This window comes from Oreochromis aureus, linkage group 14 (genome assembly GCF_013358895.1).
Source record: "Oreochromis aureus strain Israel breed Guangdong linkage group 14, ZZ_aureus, whole genome shotgun sequence".
Classification (NCBI taxonomy): domain Eukaryota; kingdom Metazoa; phylum Chordata; class Actinopteri; order Cichliformes; family Cichlidae; genus Oreochromis; species Oreochromis aureus.
The window spans coordinates 38447477-38455114 of record NC_052955.1 but is presented as its reverse complement, the minus strand read 5'-3'; the positions used below and the strand labels follow the sequence as shown (position 1 = coordinate 38455114).

General features: G+C 47.8%; 1 long non-coding RNA gene across 1 annotated transcript in view; it reads right to left on the bottom strand.

The window, feature by feature from the left end:
• The window catches only part of LOC120432901, an 8412-nt gene extending 1169 nt beyond the window's left edge, over positions 1-7243 (bottom strand). The window contains exon 1 of the long non-coding RNA XR_005608178.1: positions 7175-7243. This is a non-coding gene — a long non-coding RNA (uncharacterized LOC120432901). The remainder of the gene's footprint in view (positions 1-7174) is intronic.
• Positions 7244-7638: the final 395 nt, after the last annotated feature.

Here is a 7638-nt window from a genome sequence, read left to right as displayed (position 1 = left end):
AAACTAAACTGAGAAAAACTAATTATAATGTACACCAGTAGACACAGAGAGAATCACACACAGCATGAGGGAGATCGCGACACAGAGAAACACAGGGCTTAAATACACTGAGAAATAACGAGGGGAATGAGACACAGAAGGAGAGCACAGCTGGGGGAAATCAGAACTGACGAGACAAGGAAGCAAAGTAGGATACACTAAATGAGACACAGACCTTCAAAATAAAACACAGAGGGAAGCTACTAAATACTCAGAAAACTAAACAGAATATAAGAAAGCCAAACTAAGACACTAGACTATAGAATAAACTGGGGCAACAAAGAGAACTAAGATCATAATACAAAAACTCTGAGACACAAGAAACTCAACACTGGGTCACCGACCCAGGACCGTGACAATGAACCCCTGTAGCTAATCCCTTAATAAAACAAAAAACAATAAAAATGTTTCTTAGACATTCCACAGAATAAACATGTTAAGCATGTCCAGGGGTCCGTTCTTCGTACCTCGCTTACTACATCCAAGATCAAATGACACATCCCAGATCAAATGACACATCCAAGATCAAATCATCGCGCTAACTTTGAGCTCGCTAATCCGGTTCTCCGAACACACCTGTTGTTGACGATTAGTATAGCTGGATGAAGTAATCTGAGATCACTGGGTGGCTTAAAAGGGGCTACGCATCGATAGTAGAAACATTGATCGGCAACTCTGTGATTGGTCGGCGAAGATGTCGAAGGAGCGCGCTCAGTATTTTACGGCAGCAGAGCAAGAACTCTTGATTGAGGGATATCAGGAGTTTCAGAGTTTAATTAAAACGCAAGGGAACACTGCAAAGGCTGCAAAAGCAAGGAGAGAGGGCTGGCAGAAAGTTGCTGACAAATTAAACTTGTAAGTAATTTATTATATTATATTACATTATATCATATTATATTATATTATATCACATTATATCCTCTTTCACATTAGAGCCACAACAGGACCCACTAGAACATGGGAACAAGTAAAAGTGAAATATAAGAATATTCTACAGAATTGTCATGGTCCTGAGTCCATGACTCGGGGATTTTGTGTTTGGTGTATTTATTGTTATTATTTGTGGGCTGTTTTGGGATGGTTTGTGTTTTGGGATTTTAGATACTGGGGGCCTGTTCTTCGTACCTCGCTTACTACATCCAAGATCAAATGACACATCCAAGATCAAATCATCGCGCTAACTTTGAGCTCGCTAATCCGGTTCTCCAAACACACCTGTTGTTGACGATTAGTATAGCTGGATGAAGTAATCTGAGATCACTGGGTGGCTTAAAAGGGGCTACGCATCGATAGTAGAAACATTGATCGGCAACCCTGTGATTGGTCGGCGAAGATGTCGAAGGAGCGCGCCAGTATTTTTTTACGGCAGCAGACCAAGAACTCTTGATTGAGGGATATCAGGAGTTTCAGAGTTTAATTAAAACGCAGGGGAACACTGCAAAGGCTGCAAAAGCAAGGAGAGAGGGCTGGCAGAAAGTTGCTGACAAATTAAACTCGTAAGTGATCCATGATATTACATTATATCATGTGATATTATTTTATTCCACATTATATTATATTACATCATATCCTCTTTCACATTAGAGCCACAACAGGACCCACTAGAACATGGGAAAAAGTAAAGTGAAATATAAAAATATTCCACAGAATGGTAATATTTATCACTTATATTGCTTTTAGTCTATGACAAGAGACCCTGAAATAATCTGTTTGTTTGTTTATAACAGCAACCAAGAAAAGGGCAGAGCAAATAAAGACAGGTGGTGGTCCTGCACCCCTCGTCACACCCCTTTTTGTACTGTGACATTTATTGACATTGTGGGTTTTTTTGTGTGTAGTTTGACATAACACTCCATCACTTTTACCTGTTCCCATGCAAGGGGTGACTGAAGCATGCACAGTAAGTCGGGAGTAAGTATATACAGTACAGTAGTATATATATATATATATATATATATATATATATATATATATATATATATATATATATATATATATATATATAGAGAGAGAGAGAGAGAGAGAGAGAGAGAGAAAATAATACCCTCACGGAGAATCGATATCTCTCTATGAGCACACCGTCGCGCCGAGCTAAAGGATCCCGTCTATCCCGCAATATACGCTAAATTCTGTAAACTCTCCTTATCAATCTTGCACCTTCCTTGCTCGCGTACAAACGGACAGGACATGGCTGCGACAGACTTCCCAAATCCACCTTCGCTTTTTTTAGCCGTGGTCTGTCATCTTGATTGCACGTAGTAATTTACTATTACTACTCTAAAATATGAATTACATCTGACATGATCTACTACATGTAATAGAATGATTAATAGTACATTTCCCTTTTTTTCGGAAATGACCTGTATGTATCTGTATGAAATCAATAAAAGAATCAAATACATTATCATTAGTTACATTGCTAATATTTATTTATGGTAAAACAGTGGCGAAATATCGCTCTTGCTTTCATATAACTGCAGCGGACATACCTGAGAGGCCGCGATCTAATCCTGTTTACATAAAGTAAACCTGCTCCCGAGCAGGTTTACGCCACGGATCTGTTGCTATGACAGCAAGTCCCAGATGAGCTTCGGAGAACCGAACGATCCAAGATCACGCGAAATCGTCAACATTCAAATCCGGCTAACTTACTTAGTGAGGTACGAAGAACAGGCCCTGGGTTTCTGGGTTTGTGCTCCCTCTGTTGGTTCCTGGTGTTAGTGTTCCCCTGTCTCGTCAGGTTAATCAGGTCCAGCTGTGTCTCCCACCTGTATGTGATTGCCCAGTGTCCCTCTGTGTATTTATAGTGTGTTTCCCTCAGTTCCTCGTCGCGTCGCCTGTGTTCCTCCTCTGTGTCACCCTGCGTGCTCTCCCTGCTGTCCTCCCTCCATGCTCAGGTTTGCTGCTCTTTGGTTTAGATTCTCCCAGTTTAGTTCATCTTTAGTTCTGTTTTACCATCTCCACTTTATGTTTGGTATTCATAATAAATCTCCTCACATCTGAATAAGTACTGCATTTGAGTCCTCCTTTCCTCACATCACATGGCCGCTGCCCCGAGCCGTGACAGCACGACGCGACCACAAGATGGACCCAGCAGCACTTAACCCGTCTAAAGAGCTACGGGAGAACCTCATCGATGCCACTCAAGAGCTCATCGACCTGTGGCTGGAAAGCCAGGATTACAAGTCCCAGCGCTATAGAGAGGCGGCTACAGCGCCTGGTGACCGGTCTCCCTTGGCTTTTGGGCTCGCTATACCCGTGGGAGCAGGAATTTCTCCTTTTGGATTTGGGACTTCATCCCCACCTGCATTTCCTTCCGAGCAGCCAGTTGCGGTGAGTGAGCGGGATGCTTTGGCTTCCCCAGATTCCGGGACTTTATTTTCTGGGGCTATTCAGAGCGGGATGAGAGACAACATGTATAGCTTACCTACCTTCGTGGTAACAGACCCCTCCCAAGTGGGGATCTATAAACATTCTTCAAAACCGAAAGACTGTGTCTCTGCCGCTCCTTCCGAGCCAGGACTTTATCGCCATTCACCGCCCAGTTTCGTGTTCAGCCGCTAGCAGCACCGCCATTAGCACCCCAAGAGCACCATTTCCTGTTGAACCACCATTTCAGTCAGCCACTCAGCTACCATCACCACTAGCATCGCTACAACCCATTGGTCAGTTAATGGCTGAGTCACGATTTTCACACTGTTTTTCCACCGCTGTTTCAGAGCAGGGAGACAAACTGTTTCACAATGGACCTGTTTCTCAAATACTGGCAACGTTAGAGACTGATACTCACCCAGGGTTTCCCCAGAGGCTGGGTTACAGCCCTCAGCTTACTCTGGACCCCTGGAGGCCAAGATGCCAGCTATGGACTGCACCTGGCTGTCGCTACCTGAGCAGGGTCAGTGCTCTGCGCAGCTGCAGCCTCCCTCATGTGTGCCAGAGGCCCATGTGCCTACTGGTTTTGTTTCATCGTGTGAGCCAGAGGCCCATGAGCCTGCTGGTTTTGTTTTGTGTATGCCAGGGGTTCCCATGCCTACTGGTTTTGAGCCTGTTTTCGCTGGGGGGACCGAGGAGCCCGTCCAGCCTTCACTGTCATCAACAGCTTCGACTGAGGGGTCTCAGGGACCGCTTCAGCCTGCTGCTTTCGCTGGGGGGACCGAGGAGCCCATCCAGCTACCACCACCGCCTGCACCAGCAGCTCCATCACCGCCTGCACCAGCAGCTGCAGCAGCTCCATCACCGCCTGCACCAGCAGCTGCAGCAGCTCCATCACCGCCTGCACCAGCAGCTGCAGCAGCTCCATCACCGGCGGCACCAGCAGCTGCAGCAGCTCCATCACCGGCGGCACCAGCAGCTGCAGCAGCTCCATCACCGTCTGCACCAGCAGCTGCAGCAGCGCCACCGTCTCCGGCTTCCACGCAGCTGCAGCAGCGCCACCGTCTCCGGCTTCCACGCAGCTGCAGCAGCGCCACCGTCTCCGGCTTCCACGCAGCTGCAGCAGCGCCTCCGTCTCCGTCTCCCACGCCGCCGCCTGCAGCGCCTCCGTCTCCCACGCCGCCGCCTGCAGCGCCTCCGTCTCCGGCCTCCACGCCGCCGCCTGCAGCGCCTCCGTCTCCGGCCTCCACGCCGCCGCCTGCAGCGCCTCCGTCTCCGGCCTCCACGCCGCCGCCTGCAGCCTCGTCATCTTCGCCAGCTGCAGCCTCTTCTTCCTCACCCACGCCTGCAGCGTCATCATCATCATTAGCCTCATCCTCGTCTGGTCCAGCCTCCGTGTCTGCATCCTCGTCTGGTCCAGCCTCCGTGTCTGCATCCTCGTCTGGTCCAGCCTCCGTGTCTGCATCCTCGTCTGGTCCAGCCTCCGTGTCTGCATCCTCGTCTGGTCCAGCCTCCTCCTCGGCTTCATCATCCTTGCCTGGTCCAGCCTCCTCCTCCTCGCCTGGCCCAGCCTCCTCCTCGGCTTCATCATCCTCGCCTGCTGCTTCAGCTCCAGCCTCGCCTGGTTCGGCTTCGGCCTCACCCTTCTCCTCGTCCTTGCCTGGTTCTGCTGGCACGCCGCCATCCAGTCCACGTCTGGCACCTCATCTTCACTGGCCGTTTTCTAGGCCGCTGGATGGTCGTCATCGCCGATGTGGACGCCCTCCTGAACAAAGTTGTTGCCGCCACCGCCTTCCGCGTGGACGGCCTCCTGAACTGTTTGAGCGCTGCCACGGCCTTCTTCGTGGCCGGCCTCCTGAACTGCCCCGTCCTGGCCTTCTGTGTTGTCGGGCCCCAGGCCGGCCACCTGAACTATGTTTCAGTATCTGCTCCCCTGTATGTTTTGTGAACATTTTGGGACTGTGGGGCCTCCGTCCTGGTCCTGGTCTGGACCCTCCGTCCTGGGCCTCCCACCGCCCGCCCGGGCTTGGTGGTTCATTCGTGTTTTGGGGCTGTCGGGAGCCAGCCCTTGAGGGGGGGGTACTGTCATGGTCCTGAGTCCATGACTGGGGGATTTTGTGTTTGGTGTATTTATTGTTATTATTTGTGGGCTGTTTTGGGATGGTTTGTGTTTTGGGATTTTAGATACTGGGTTTCTGGGTTTGTGCTCCCTCTGTTGGTCCCTGGTGTTAGTGTTCCCCTGTCTCGTCAGGTTAATCAGGTCCAGCTGTGTCTCCCACCTGTATGTGATTGCCCAGTGTCCCTCTGTGTATTTATAGTGTGTGTTTCCCTCAGTTCCTCGTCGCGTCGTCTGTGTTCCTCCTGCTGTCCTCCCTCATGCTCAGGTTTGCTGCTCTTTGGTTTAGATTCTCCCAGTTTAGTTCATCTTTAGTTCTGTTTTACCATCTCCACTTTATGTTTGGTATTCATAATAAATCTCCCTCACATCTGGATAAGTACTGCATTTGAGTCCTCCTTTCCTCACATCACATGGCCGCTGCCCCGAGCTGTGACAAGAATAGTAATATTTATCACTTATATTGCTTTTAGTCTCCTGAAAAGAGACCCTGAAATAATCTGTTTATAACAGCAACCAAGAAAAGGGCAGAGCAAATAAAGACAGGTGGTGGTCCTGCACCCCCTCGTCACACCCCGGCAGAGGAGCTGGCCCTAGGGTTGAATGCCACCAGACCCATTGTTGAGGGCATCCCTGGGGGCAGCTCTTCCTTAGACCAGCAGCCGGGGTGCAGTAGCAGCACCTTCATAACTGGTGCTATTTGTACAATGTAAAATATTTGGTTGTTGCCTTAATTAAAATGCTTTTTGTACTGTGACATTTATTGACATTGTGGGGTTTTTTTGTGTAGTTTTACATAACACTCCATCACTTCTACCTGTTCCCATGCAAGGGGTGACAGACAGAGAGAGAGAGAGAGAGAGAGAGACCCTCACGGGAAAATCGATATCTCTCTATGAGCACACTGTCGCGCTGAGCTAAAGGATCCTGTCTATCCCGCAATATACGCTGAATTCTGAAAACTCTCCTTATCAATCTTGCACCTTCCGCAATGGGTTGCTCGCGTACAAACGGACAGGACATGGCTGCGACAGACTTCCCAAATCCACCTTCGCTTTTATAGCCGTGGTCTCTCATCTTGATTGCACGTAGTAATTTACTATTACTACCCTAAAATATGAATTACATCTGAAATAATCTACTACATGACATAGAATGATTAATAGTACATTTCCCTTTTTTTTTTTTTTTCGGAAATGACCTGTATGTGAAATCAATAAAAGAATCAAATGCTGGATTATCTTTAGTTACATTGATAATATTTATTTATGGTAAAACAGTGGCGAAATATCGCTGTTGCTTTCGTATAAATGAAGCGGACATACCTGAGTGGCCGCGATCTAATCTTGTTTACATAAAGTAAGCCTGCTCCCGAGCAGGTTTACGCTTACGGATCTGTTGCTATGACAGCAAGTCCCGGATGAGCTTCGAAGAACCGAACGATCCAAGATCACGCGAAATCGTCAACAATCAAATCCGGCTAACTTACTTAGCGAGGTACGAAGAAGGGACCCCAGGACCCAGTAAAACTAATGTAGCACAAGCGCACGCAAACGATATAACATGTCTTGTAAGACAAACACAAAATATAACCATGCTCGACATGTAGTTACTACACAACATAGTCAAAGAAAAAAGTGGTCTTACCTCTCAAAGAAAAAGCAGCTTGGCACCAAAACAACGTTTTTAAGTTAAATTTGAAGTCTTGCGCATGAGCAGGCCCAAGCCCGAGCCGTGAAACCTTGTTGCTCTTCGCAGTTTCATTACAACTCTCCAAAAGTTGAATCTGTTCATCTGGACGTAGCGTTTTGTGGGAGAAACGTTTCGTCACTCATCCAAGTGACTTCTTCAGTCTCAGCTGACTGCAGGACTGCAAATGTACTGTTTATGAGGTTTGGGGAAACCTGCAGTCAGCTGAGACTGAAGAAGTCACTTGATGAGTGACGAAACGTTTCTCCCACAAAACGCTACGTCCAGATGAACAGATTCAACTTTTGGAGATTTACTTTCCTGGATGATTGAGAATGCATCAAGACGTTTCATTACAACTGTTTTTGCATTACTGCCACCTTGTGGATATACGAAGTATATCGATCCTAATTAACTTAAAT